The 14995-nt window shown below is 43.0% G+C and overlaps 1 protein-coding gene, 1 long non-coding RNA gene and 1 pseudogene across 2 annotated transcripts in view; 2 read left to right on the top strand and 1 right to left on the bottom strand.

Moving 5' to 3' along the window:
• Positions 1–14995, bottom strand: part of LOC120961609 (uncharacterized) — a 273949-nt gene that overhangs the window by 252821 nt on the left and 6133 nt on the right. The window lies entirely within an intron of this gene.
• On the top strand, positions 6723–7909 carry LOC125906644 (uncharacterized). The gene is made up of 3 exons (XR_007452014.1): positions 6723–7036; positions 7102–7192; positions 7291–7909. It is a non-coding gene; the product is annotated as an uncharacterized LOC125906644 (long non-coding RNA).
• Positions 8918–9961, top strand: LOC120961611 (acidic mammalian chitinase-like; annotated as a pseudogene).

Genomic DNA, 14995 nt, shown 5'->3' on the forward strand with positions numbered 1-14995 from the left:
TACATATATCCCACCCAGGGGTGAGTACACGGCGGTAGTTACTCATAATTCACAACAGTTGCATTGCACAAACGCGTTTAATTAAGCAGTATTTAAGATGTCCGCAAGTGTTAAGAACATTGATAATTAAATTTTCCATCGAGCAAAGCAATAAATACATGTGAAAAGCAGATTTTATAAAACTAAATATTATCTGTAGCATATAAGTCTATGTAAAACGAAATTAAGTTAAAAATAACACATTAGAGAAAAAAAAATAGGGTGAGGGTACAAATATGATTTGATAAGTAAGCAATAAAAATTGAAAATAAATGATCCAATTGATGAAGAAGATGAATAAATATTGAAATAACCATATTTTAAAAAGTCACTGCATTGAAAACACTGATAAATATTTTTAGAAACGAATAATGAAACAAGAATGGACAAAACATATTGAAAATAACATGTCAATACGAACATAACTATAACAAATCAGACTAAAAAAATATTTGGTAAAGAAAATTAAAGACATTACAGGGGTTTCAATGATATTATTGACATGTTCAGCGAGTTGTTGATTCGTTCGGGCATATAATTGACACTTTCAGCGAGATATTGAATTGTTCGTAAGCAGGCGTTGACAAGTTCAGCAATTCTGTAGTGTTGTCATTTGTTTTGTTTACACACTGTGCCGCAGGGTTCAATTTTTCATTCTGAAAAGTCCTAAAAGTAGCTAATAATCATTCCCCAAGCTGTTTAATTCATGAATTAGTTAAAACAAACATATTTTTACGAAAACCGTTTGTTTACCTTCTGATGAGAATGATCCAAGCTGCAGTCTAAGGGATACGAAAGTGACAGCTCTATAGTATCGCCGAACTTGTCAACGCCTGCTTCCGAACAATTCAATATCTAGCTGAAAGTGTCAATTATATGCCCGAACGAATCAACAACTCGCTGAACATGTCAATAATATCATTGAAAACCCTGTATGTAGAACCGTATGAAGAAAGAATATAAATCAGTTAACTAATCAAATTCAAATTTTTAAAACCATCTTTCTCCTTCGCAACAGCAGCGTCCTCTATAAAGACACACGGGGCAAGTGTGCCTCCCAAACGTTTATCATGAACCCATACACTTACCATGTTTCAGTCATGTTTAAATTATGTCTGAAAGAAATATGCATTTGCTGAAACAATTTATGATTCGTCACATTTCAATCGCTCTATTATAAATGGATTAACAAGAATTGTGCATGTTTGAATATGCGTCAATATTTTGGCCCCACCATCCACTATGAATTCAAGCTGAACCGAACGTGAAAGCTCCATTTCACCGAGCTTTAAGCTTGAAGATGCGCCACTCTAGTTGTCTCGCTCATGTTCTCTTCTTTCTCTTTTGCACGACAGGCAGGGTTTACCGTCGGATTAAATTCTCTCGTGAGTAAATTGTACTTAAACGAGAGTATTAGACAACTATTTTTGTGAATTCAATTGACATTTGAATGATTCATTTGTTTTTAAGTCAATCAATTTCAATAAAAATCAAATATTTGGGGAAAAAAATTCCCACATAACAGTTTAACCCATTTTTCCTTTTTAGGAGATATCTTCCATCCCTTTTTCTTCCACATTCAATCCTTACCCTTTGACGGCATTCAAGTGCGTCTAGTCGAAAGGGAAAACACTTCATCGCCAACCCCCTTTACGCTGCCATCCCCTTTCACTGCACGCGATCAAGATCTGCTCGACGCCCGATTAGTTCACGGCATAAATATCGATTTGAGTGCATCGTTAAGAAGTTCCGTTGTCGATTTGTGTGTTGCAGCAGCGTGGTGGTTTTTGGTGCGTGATTTACTGCCAGCGTGAGCTCCTATCCTCTCTCTTCGCTTCTCCGTTCAATGAGAATTTACACTTCCCGAGCGGATGCCAGTGTGGTACTTCGTGGTGCAGCGCGAGCGCGAATGTTGGCACCGTAATTAACAATAGCTGTTGCCGTAAATCACCGCAACGACTCCACACACTCCCTTTCCCTTTCGGGGCGGCAGCAGGAGTAAGAGCAAAGGGAATGCAACAACAACAACAAAATACGCGCAATGTTTTAGCGAGCGCACGGTCGGAACTAACAAACTTTGGACTACAAACACGCAAACAGCCAGCGATGACTGATCGGAACAACGCTTAATAAGGTTCAAGAACGGTGATCGCGCACCGCCAACATGTTCGCCGGCACATTATGAGATAGGTGCGGGCAGCGAGCTAATGCTCATTGCCCTGTCACCCGATTGTGCCCGCGTGTGTGTATGTATGTGCCCTATTGCCCTTGCAAACTGTTTCGCAAAACGAAAAACAAAATACACACACCCCAGCCCCTTGTTTTTTGCTTCCCCAGTGCTCCAGTTCTGTTGCGGTAGCTTTATATCGTGCTAGATGATCTGCATCGGTAGTAGCTACAGCAGCAGCAGCATGACTCACACCAGAACCCTGTTTTGGTCTGGGAATATAAGCGCCAACCCGTCCCTGCTTCCGTCTGGGAGGAGGAGAATGGGCGAGAGTTCGCAATTGTGCGCTGCCACAGGAAAGGGACATTCCCTTTTCGATTTGCGCGCCCAAACAAAACCATCATATTCTTTTCATATTTGGCTGAACGGTCTCTGTTTGAGTTGCTGGTTTCGTGAGCAGGAAAAAAACGGTACACAACGTACAAATGGAGCAAACGGCAAGATGCGAACTAATTGCATACTATTGCCTAATAGACAGTAGCACAGCGGTCCCCCTTCGCAGGTACGGTTCTGGCCAGCGGTAAAGGTTCTAAAACGCAGACAGAACATTTGATTTGCATGCATAACGGGCATTTGTACTGAGCAGCAACGTACCGGCAAGAGACGCTCCTACAATCGTCCCTAACAGCGTGTATTTATGCAACACTCAGAAGCGGTTGATGATTGTTACACCGCGCAGCATGATGAATGCGCAATAATACATCATCGCCATAATAAACCCATTAAAGCATCGTAAAATTTATTGCATTTTATGTGGCACACTTCTTCGTTGTAGGCGTCTTCTAGACTAATCCTTTCGTCGAGACAATTTCGTTCAAAACAGACAAAAAAGCCAGCAGCCGGCAAGGTCAGATGAGAAGACAGCTTATAATAAATAAATACACCCTCTCAACGTATATTGTCTCTTTGGACCGTAAAACAAATAAAAAACATTCCACAGATGTTTTCCTTCCCATTTCCAGTAGCCAGGTAGTCATTAAATTTGGGAAATAGTTCAGCTTTCTTCACACCCCTCGGCAAGAAGACGACAATTGACAATTGTACACACTCAGACAGTGAAAAACATAAAGCAAACAACTGTCGAAAAAATGACACAACACGCTCTGGAGGTGTAGTCGTAATCTGCCAACCAACAGCAAAAAAAAACTATAGAGGTCAACCCTGCAAACATCATTAGCACGCTTTGCAAGAAGCGTTGAATGCAAGCCGCTGTTGCTGTGTGGATTTAATCCACCACAAAGAAAATAACGCATTCCTCGACGGCTTCACACAATGGCACAATTGCACTCCGGTTGCGTCGTTTCCATTCCGGTGTTAACAAACTCGTAAAATCCCTTAAACGCGGCACCGAGCAATGGGCGAGTAATTGGCGTTTGCGCGATGGACATGTAGATGGTGATGATGAAACGTTTAGCCTACTGATAGCTTTATTATGTGCTGCGAGGAGTAAGCACATTACTCAAATCGATACCTGAGCTTCACTTGCTCCACGGAGAAGGTACTAACATTTTCCCGGCCTTTTTTCACAAAACTTAAGACCAATTTGCAACCGCTTTTCATCACCCAGCCGCTTCAGTGTTTGTAAGGTAAGTGTGGTAAGGCAAGTGATATATAAGTGAAAATGATTGATTCCGAATTTTAGGTTACCATTTTCACAACAAATACTTTCACCGGTGCGAAACAATTATGCCCCAACGCTCGTATTGCCCATCCGTGAGTGTGTCTGTGTCTATGATTATGGGGTGCTATATTAATTCACAATTAACACCAATCCCTTGCAATACCACCATCACAGACTGACCGAGCGCTTGATAAAATTGCCCTAAATTGATCCTTTAGCCGACATTGAGTTTCCAAGCACACTTGAAAGGCGGGAAAACAATTAAGGGCACTAAGCGGTGTAACATTTGTATTATTGCGCCTGTCCAGTACTACTCAATAGTAAACATATTGGTAAACAGTCGAAGGGGTTTATTTCGCAATAAAAACGTCTCGAAAATATTCGTAAGCCCTGCAAGAATCATATACCATCTAATCCGTGAACTATCTGGAGGTTAAGCTTCAAAGTGAGACAGAAAAAAGGCACACAAAAAGTGGATTGGACTAGCAAAATGGACCGTCGTTTTACTGAAGCAGGCATGATGTTAACACACCATCGTGCCACCCAAACTCCCGCGAACCGTTTATGTTCATTATCTTAATGAATATGTTCGCGATTGATTTATGGGTTCTCGTGGGGCTGGCGGCTGGTCTTCCACCCAAAACTTTGCACTCATTTCACGTGTCCAGAGGCCGTAAACATACGTCGGCTCCTTCTGGCGAGGGGGTAGACTGTGAAAAGTGGACCAAAACGGACATTTGAACCATTACGAGAATGGTGAACAAGACACGTTCGGTTCTGGACGGAAGACGGACCATAAATATATCGCAGAGCACTGACTGCACGCCCCGTTCTAGGAATCTCAAGCAACTTTTGGATACCATTACAACTTCATATACAACATCGTTACGCGGAGAGGTCCATCTAGCGGAGAGCCCGGGAAAAGTATGTCTAAATTAGTGTTGGCCGTTCCAGTTCGAACCTTTAAAAAAGATCCGTTCTTTTTGTTGGATGTTCTATCCTATCGGTCCTATCCTCCTTGCAAAATTTGCTTAGTGTTTTGTTTTAGAAATGTGTTTAGACCTACAACAACGAGGTACTACAACAATTATTCTTGTCAAGAAAAAAAAAAGAAAACTTTGAATTCTTCATAATATCTATCAGAATTCCTAAGACTTGTAATTATATCGATTCTTAACATTGAAAAAATGTTATTGCTATTGGGGGATGATGCCGGATATCTTATCATGACTACCCTTTTGATAACACGATACGTAAAGAGACGATTGTTGTACACCTGTGTACATTCGATAATTGAGATAAAACCCCTGCATTAGCGAACGCACTTTTATACGGCATCTACACTTTGTTTATCCATTTCTTGCTATTCTCATCTTATCGTAGCGTGAAAAATCTCCTAAACTGATGCTCTCATACCAACAATCGAAGAGTTTCTCGGAGACAACGCCCAAATCGGTTAAGTGAGATGAACAGTCTTCTCACTTCGATTCGCAATGATACTCGCTCGTGCCATATTGTTTATGAACAATATTTCCAGGGAAAAAATACTCCACGATCTAAAGGCCGGGCTACATTGATCGTACTCCTGAGTGTAATTTCGATTTTCACTAGCGCATCTGGCGGCGGCTGGTGGAAGCTTTTTTTGGTCTTCAAGGGAATGGTCGTGCCGGATCTCAAATTTAAGTTGTTTTTTCACCGTTTTTTTTATGCAAAAATGGCTGAAATACTTGCACAACATATTCATCTATCAATAACAAAGCTTTTCCAGTCCAGTTAAAGTAAAAAACATGGAAAAATAACATATTTTCTGAAGCGGCTCCAAATTGTTTGGCAAAATGCTTCGGTCAGCCGCCGCCAGATGCGCTAGTGAAAATCAAAATTACACCAGAGAGTACGATCAATGTAGCCCGGCCTTAACACTTTAAAAATAGATCGCCCTCGACGAACGCACTCAGTATCAGTTGAGAAGCCAAAGAGCTCGTACTAGTTGTTTTACTGAACATATGTGGTATTTATTCCCTGGATTACGTGTCTTACTAGAACGAACAGTGAGTCATTTATTACGATCGCTCGTGCCATATTGTTTATAAACAACATTTCCTGTAACAAAATATTCCACGTCCCAACACTTATAAATAGATCACCGTCGACGAACGTACTCAGTATCAGTTGAGGAGTCAAAGCACTCGTACTCATTACTTTACTGAACATTTGTGGTCTTCATTATTTTTAAATCGACTGAATATGACGAGCAGTGAGTTATTTAAAACGATCGCGTACAGTCGTGGTTATAGTATATATTGTACACTTATCCACAGAACCTGTCTTTGGATTCTACGGTGGATGGGCCACCTATCGCAGCGGAAAGGGAAGATGCACCGTGGAAGACCTAAACCCGGACCTGTGCACCCATCTTATCTACGCGTTTGTGGAGCCTAAAGACGATGGAACGCTCATCCGAAAGGATGACAACGAGAAGAATGTTATGGACAGCTTTAACGACTTGCGTAAGAGAAATCCTAGGCTGAAGACTCTTGTGTCGTTTGGTGGTGCCAATTGTGATAAATCTGCGTACGCAAAAGTGGCAGCCGACTCGATCCTTCGAAACAGCTTTGCAGTAAATGTGCGTGGCTTCTGTATACGGTATGGTTTCAATGGAGCGGATATTGATTGGGAATTTCCCGAAAGCAGCTCCGATCATAGCAACTTCGTACTGCTGCTGTCGGCATTGGCATCTGAGCTACACCCCAACCAGCAAAACCGAAGCTATTGGAAAACTTTCCTGTGTGCCAAAGCGAGAGAGCATGTCTTTTTTCTCTAGATTTTGGACGGCACAACGCCGATCGTGTGGCCTATGAACGAAAAACGGGAGAAGGGGAAACCGATATCCTTCGAGTGACACACACGCATGCATCTGCATGCGTATTCCGCTGAACCGAGACTACCCATCTCTCTCGATCTCCCATGATTTTTCTGCTATCGCGCTCATCCGGGTGTTAGGCATCCTCAGTCTGTCCAGAACTTTCACTGTGGAAGGATGTGTTGGAGTGATGTGTGATTTCTTGTGCCCCGTACTTTGCTCGTTTACGTTTTGTGCCGTGTTCCTTCTTCTTCAATTATGGAATGATTTATCCTTGTAAATTTCTAAGGTAAGTTTCTTATCCTCGTGTGTGTTTCAATGGATACATTCAACTGACACTTGTCGTCTAAAAAGTTACAGTGCACGCGCATGTTAATCGACGGTTGCCAACATCCCGCAAAACGATCGACGGAAGGAAAACGGTGTCCGGTTTTAAAATATAAAGGTGAGCGTTTCTATAATTCTATGTGCAAAATATTGTTTAGTTTGTTATAAAAAACATGGATTAATTTATTGGTTAATTTGATTGATTTTCATCAACAGATTTCATTACAGCTCTTTCGTAGAAGAGCGCACTTCAATGACGCCTAGGATACGGCTAAACATGCGCAGCACCAGTCCGTGACGTCATTTCCAGACAGGCGCCGGCTGAACACGCGCAGCACCAGTCGAGGATATCCTAGCGCAGAGGGTAGAAGGAAGAACGAGAGGAAGGGTAATAGAAAGCAACCGCAGCATTTGGAAGGAGTGAAGCATCCTGCCGTATGCAGAGAGTGAGTGTGCCAAAACGCACGTGGAAAGAGCAACACCAATAAATAGCATGCGAAAGTGTGCATAAAGCAAAAAGAAAAAGCGTCACTACTACAACCAGCAATCCGAAAATATAAGGGGAGGGATAAATACAAATGTATGCGTAAGCAGGACCAGCAATCCAAGCATTTGAATGTGTGCGTCGGTTTGTGCCGTGCTGAAAGTTTTTACTTTAGCTGCTGCTAGTGTAAAAACTTAAGGAAAGCTTAAAGTAAAAATTTTTTACACGGGGCGCCTTCGGAAATTGTTGGCTGGGTGTCTGGAAATGACGTCACGGACTGGTGCTGCGCATGTTTAGCCGTATCCTAGGCGTCCTTGAAGTGCGCTCTTCTACGAAAGAGCTGTGATGAAATCTGTTGATGAAAATTAACCAATAATTAATCCATGTTTTTTTATAAGAAAAAAAAAAACAAACTAAACAATATTTTGCACATAGGATTATAGAAACGCTTACCTTTATATTTTAAAACCGGACACCGTTTTCCTTCCGTCGATCGTTTTGCGGGATGTTGGCAACCGTCGATTAACATGCGCGTGCACTGTAACTTTTTAGACAACAGGCGTTAGTTGAATGTACCCACTGAAGCACACACGAGGATAAGAAACTTACCTTAGAAATTTACAACGATAAATCATTCCATAATTGAAGAAGAAGGAACACGGCACAAAACGTAAACGAGCAAAGTACGGGGCACAAGAAATCACACATCACTCCAACACATCCTTCCACAGTGAAAGTTCTGGACAGACTGAGGATGCCTAACACCCGGATGAGCGCGATAGCAGAAAAATCTTGGGAGATCGAGAGAGATGGGCAGTCTCGGTTTAGCGGAATACGCATGCAGATGCATGAGTGTGTGTCACTCGAAGGATATCGGTTTCCCCTTCTCCCGTTTTTCGTTCATAGCCCACACGATCAGCGTTGTGCCGTCCAAAATCTAGAGAAAGAAGACATGCTCTCTCGCTTTGGCACACAGGAAAGTTTTCCAATAGCTTCGGTTTTGCTGGTTGGGGCAGAGGGTAGAAGGAAGAACGAGAGGAAGGGTAACAGAAAGCAACCGCAGCATTTGGAAGGGGTGAAGCATCCTGCCGTATACAGAGTGTGAGTGTGCCAAAACGCATGTGGAAAGAGTAACACCAATAAATAGCATGCGAAAATGTGCATAAAGCAAAAAGAAAAAGCGTCACTACTACAACCAGCAATCCGAAAATATAAGGGGAGGGATAAATACAAATGTATGCGTAAGTAGGACCAGCAATCCAAGCATTTGAATGTGTGCGTCGGTTTGTGCCGTGCTGAAAGTTTTTACTTTAGCTGCTGCTAGTGTAAAAACTTAAGGAAAGCTTAAAGTAAAAATTTTTTACACGGGGCGCCTTCGGAAATTGTTGGCTGGGACAGTCACGACCTGATCTTAACCACATCGGTGGGTGTTAACAGAGAATACGATGTATCCGGAATTGCCCGACATGTTGACTATATCCTCCTGATGAGCTACGATTACAACGGCACGTGGGACCACTACACTGGCCATAATGCCCCGCTTTGCTGGGGTACGGTAGAAACCGACTATCAGAGAAGACTGAATGTTAAGGCTAGTGTCAGCGATTGGATAGGTGGAGGTGCCCCAAAGTCGAAACTGATCGTCGGCTTAGCCGCTTACGCGTACGTTCACACTGACCTCCACCAGTACTGAGGGAACAAGGCGACCCACCAGCGGTCCAGGTCGCAAGGGACCATATACTGATGAAGCAGGCATTCTAGCCTACTATGAGGTAAAGGACATGTTTGAACAACGTATGTGGGATAGCGAGCAGCACGTTCCTTATGCGGTTAGCGGCGATCAGTGGGTTAGCTACGATGATCCACAAAGTATTCAAAAGAAATGTGAATTCATCAACAGCGAAGATCTTGGTGGAGCAATGATCTGGTCGATCGACCAGGATGAGTTCCAGGATGGCAAATTCACGCTGCTGCGTACTGTTGTTGAATGTTTGAAACCAACAGAACCAGCATGTTCAATGAAATGTGTTGTATTGTGAGTAGTATGGGAGATGCAGACATAGGTACGAACATATGAAGTACTTTGACGTCGTCCGCAAAGTACTCCCATGAAATGTGACTTTATCAAAAAGAAAAATAATCGGAGAAGCTGGATGAGTTCAGGGAGTATGCAATGTATGCAGAATGATTGAATTAGAAAAATTCTAGCACAGCTCAAACTAAAGCGTTATTTGAAGCCTCTCTAATAATATATTAATTAGAGGAAGGATTATGATTAAATTTTGAATTTTGTAGAAGAAACCACTATACCCTAAATTCAATTCTGGAAATTCTACTTCAACTAGACGTTCAAATAAGAAGTATAGCTCCGTCAGGTAAAACTTGTATGTCACCGTGTCAGAAAGATATTTCGTGTAATCAAATAAATGCAAACTTGTAGTATTACAACTGTTACCAAACACCTGTTTGTTTTGAGTAGTTTCAACACATCCCACAGTCTGTACTAGTCGTACTAGCCGTTCCGGTTCGAACCTAATAAAAAAGTTCTATAAAGTTCCAGATATTCCAGGTTCCAGGTAGGAAATTACTATTTATTTATAGATCCATGCGTTCGTTCAGCCTGGCGATCTAGCAACAAAAGAACCATCCTCTTCTTCCAACTTGTTTGCTAGCCTGATTTCTCTTATCTTGCTTCTCATTCCAAGGCTGAACCGTTTCGTTCCTTTATTTCAACGGAATTCCCAACACTAGTATAAACACACCCACCCTTTTACAAACTAAATTACAACCCTTCCTGAACTTCCAGCTCTACAACTTCCAGCCTGTCCAAAAGACAGCTCATGCTGGGAATATTCTACCACGACCTGCTGACGATTTTTACCCAGACGAGACCCATGGCACGGCCGACACAGAAAGGAACGATCCCCACGGTCGGCTGCTCTGTTGCTGCTCAACACTCTCACCTACATTTAAGCCCCGAAAAGAAGACGGTGTGCTCCGCGGACCTCGGTATCTCTCCACCAAGAAGGTAGACACATATTTTCCGACGCTGCATTGGTTTTTTCCTCTTTGTTGGAGGAGTTGGAGAAGTGATTGGTGCAGCATGTTTCTTTGCTACCGTTTTTTTTTATCTCGCAAATACCGAGACACCACCACCACCGGCTGCCGATGTGCGAAAATCGATCGATCGCTTCATTATCATAAATCGTGATGAGATCACTGCTCGTTTGAGCATGATTTCTCTCGTTTATCAAAATATCGGCGGAACTTTCCTTTCTTTTGCTTTTCTTTCTGCTCCACCATAGTGTGGTCTTTCATTTTCGTGGCTTAGCGTGACGGGAGTTCGTTCCCCATCAGTCATAAGAATGCAAGTCCAGAGAGGGGAAGGAATGATCACAAGGTGCAAAAGTTGGTGCTGAGAAAATGTGCGACTACGATATAAGGCGCCACAAAATAGTGAAAAAATAGATTTTTTTGTTAATCTGTACTTAAATCTTCTTCTTCTTCTTTGGCTCAACAACCGATGTCGGTCAAGGCCTGCCTGTACCCATTTGTGGGCTTGGCTTTCAGTGACTAATTGATTTCCCCCCATAGCAGGATAGTCAGTCCTACGTATGGCGGCGCGTCTATTTGGGGATTGAACCCATGACGGACATGTTGTTAAGTCGTACGAGTTGACGACTGTACTACGAGACCGGCTACTTAAATGTACTTAAATATAAAAAGATAAAAAATTGTCTTTCACGTTTTTCGCTCGAGTAAAGCACATATTTTTGAGAATGTTTTCTATCCAATAACTTCATACTAAAACATATTTCACCCCATTTTCTTGAACCTTTTTAAATCCCTTTTTTTTCAGGCAAACACAAACAAGTGTGTTTACTCTTAAAAGGCTTCCTTTGCATTGGCTCACCCTCATACCAGCATGGTGTGGGTAAAAATAGCGTGTAAAAGGAAACGTTACACCCTGCCGGATGTCAAAGGTGCGGACGTCTGTACAGTAATAAATGTACTTCCGAAAATGATTGATACAATCGAGGAAATGATAATGGATTTATTTATGGCACTGTGTAAAAAAGGGAGTGGAGACTCGATAACAATAATTGCACGAGTCACTTGTTTTTGTGATATACACATTGTTACACTGAAATCATTGTTTGATTGATTTTAACGACAATTTTTGAAATAAAACCCCTTAAAATCATACTTTCATTACACCACAAAAGCATTCCATATTTAGCAACAAACAACATACTGGTGCTATACCGAGCAATGATCTAATCATAGCGCACAAGCAAAAAAAAAACCCACCAATACACATTCTTAACCCAAATACACCCTCAACCCTTCTTTGCAAAACAAATTCCTATTGCTCCACAACTAACAGCAGCAAAACAGAAAACCCCTACTAGTGCTTCTTCAATGGTGCGTTGCGTGGAAAGGTAAAATAAAGCATGCACCATTTCCCCGCACCATACCCGCCACTACCCCTTTTCAGTTATTGCAAAAAGAAAGCCACGTGAAATCGGCTACTCATAATCGACTCACCACCACCAACACAACCAACAGTCCCCAAAAAAGACAAAAAAGATACCATCCGGGCGAAAGGATTGCAACACCCCTGTTGGGGGGAATAAGGAGGTAACGTCCAATTAGGAAAGGCCTTGCGTGGACTCTAGTCTTCTTCCCGCCGGGAGTGGCTCACCCGTTACGCGGTGTACGGGGCCACTCTAAAACTAAGCTCGGGGCAGTGGAAGGCAATGGAAGGAAACGGTACCAAACCAAACCTCGTACCCCCGGCACTAGTTGGTGGGCGGGCCAGTAGGTCTTCTGCTCGGTTCACGGTTCAGTGAAATTCAAGACGAACGTTTTGCGGGGTGTGGAGCATTTTCCGTTCTATTTGCCCTGTCCATCAGCGGCGTGCAGAGCAAGCAAACCATTGTGAGTGCCGCTAGTGTCCGGTCCGGGGAGTGCAGAAGGAGACGCTTGAACAGCTTGGACAGAGAGTAGTTACAGTCTGTCCACCATACGGTTCCCATATGGACATTCTTAGACATTTTCCTTTCTATAGCATCAACGAAAGAATTACCTTTTTTCATATGCTTTGGGCCGCACACACGCGAACGCTAATCTGCATATCGATCGGGCTCAACATTGAAATCGTACCATTCCAAGGCCAGCCGCACGCCTGGTGACGGTTGACCACAGTAGTGTACATCTATTCTAATCGAATAATTCACCCTAGATTCCGTCCCTTATCCCACCACCTGCACACACGTATAGAAGAGCGTTTTTCCGCTGCTTTTCCATGCGTCACTTAGCGTGCCACCCCCTTTTGCATTGCATAACAATTGCCTAGCCCACGTTTGCATGCCGTTGCCGCCCGCTCTTGAATTCCATCCCCTTCGTACGGAGGGGTTCTTCTCCCTTTATCTCGATCCCACTCATCCAGCTTTTTCAGTCTATTTCGATCGCATGCATTCATCAGCGTAATGGAAGAGCGCTATAATATGGTAATTTAATCAAAGCCATACTGCACCGGTGACGAACTTTAGAGGTCACACCTTTATTTTTGAATAGGGAATAGGAAAAAAGTACATGTTTATGCGGTAAATTTAAGTGGATTTTTGATTGATGGCGGTTGTTGAAAATTTTGAAATAATTTTTAATTTCATATAAATTTCAAAATTTCCTTTAAATTAAAAGAAATATGAGTAGTTTACATACTTAATGCATCATAAATACATTCTACGATCATTACTAGTAAGAAACTTAGCAAAAAATGGTTTAACACTGTCTACCAAAAATAGTCCTTCGAACCGGATTTCATAAATGATAATAAAAAGACTGGAAAAATTATCAACGATTTCCTTAATAAAAGACATAAAACAACGACACAATTCAACATTGCTTCTCACGCAACGCCGAAATCAATTTCGGAAGCACAGAAATTAAATCAATCTTAATTTCGCTATCATCAACGAAACTGCATTTTGTCCGTCTCATCTTCATCTTCCTTTACTATCGTCAGCGAGCATCGGATGCACTCGCTGGGTGGTAAACCTACCGCAGCATCACATCCGCACTTTCTAACTAGCATCATCATCAGCGTTTGTACGGGCGCGAGTATGGCCAAAATGACAAACGAAGAAGAAATAATAATAAAAACAGCCTTTAATCACAAACGGGTAAACGAAATCGAAATCATAAACCCCCAATTGCGCGAGCATTCCCTTATACGATCCCAACCCATTACACAGCCCCGTGACGTGAACGACTAAATTGCCTTAAAAACGACAAACGGCAAAAAAGATGGTACCGTCGGTACCATCTACGGGCGACAGCCAGGCAAAACAAATAGCAAACGGGCGGGTTGATCAAGCGCGAGATCAAGCACGCGCACACATTGCCGCTGAAGACCGGCACTCACCACCTACCCGCCTGGAAGATGTTACAAACCGTATCCCCGGGAAGCTGCAACCACCCCGCGGTGGGAGGGCTAAAATGGTCCAAGACTCGTTGGGACTATATTTTTCTTTTATTACACCTTCAATCCATAAGTTTTGCCCGTTGGTCCGTCCAAGGAAGAAAGTGCACACATTTGCGTCCCCGTATGGCCCGGAATCGGGAAGTTTGCGGGTGTTGGAATTTTTGTGGTTTACTTTTGCTACATTTTGCCGGCCAAATGTACAGGCTAGGCACACAGTCCGGCTGGCCACCGCAGAGCGGTACATTGCGCTGCGGTGTTTTCCGCCAATATCTTTCGTTTTATTATTCCACCGTCGCCGGTTGGTCCGCGCAGCTTTGTCCTGCTTTCTTTCCCGGCCCGGCAAACATTACTGCCGTACGGGCGGACACCGCGGAAATGAACGTCGCCAAATGGTCCGTGTGCCGAGACCGCGGCGACCACCCGAGGAATCCTCTCATGCGTGCCGGGCACGCAAATGCCCCCGCTACGGTGCCCGTACGGCCGTGAAATTGGATATTAGGTTATGGGTTTTCGGAAGCAAACTTCTGCCTCCTGCTGTATTAATTGCATACTCTGCCCCCTTTGCGGGTCCGCACCGTTTGAGGGAAGAGAAAATATATGCCATAATTGTCGCCTGCGTGTGTGCGCGCGCGCGCTATTTGGGACCGAGAGTTTAGTGGCGAGTTGCGAAGATAGTTAGGGATGGCTTTCGAAAAAAAAACGCACACTAATCAACCGCCTGATCAATTAAGCGAGCGAATGACGCATAATGTGGGACACACAGACGGAAGATTTCCGGCCCTCATTTAGAAGGTCATTAAGGATAGGTTCGTCAATGATCGGCACGAGACTATGCTTTATAAAGCTCACTTTAGCAGGCTTGATCGTAGTGTCTCCGTGGCATGATGGGAAGTGCTTAGTGTAGTACACAGCCGGAAATGTGCAGGAATCTAAGCTGAACCGAATTT

Source organism: Anopheles coluzzii, chromosome 2, assembly GCF_943734685.1.
Source record: "Anopheles coluzzii chromosome 2, AcolN3, whole genome shotgun sequence".
Taxonomy (NCBI): domain Eukaryota; kingdom Metazoa; phylum Arthropoda; class Insecta; order Diptera; family Culicidae; genus Anopheles; species Anopheles coluzzii.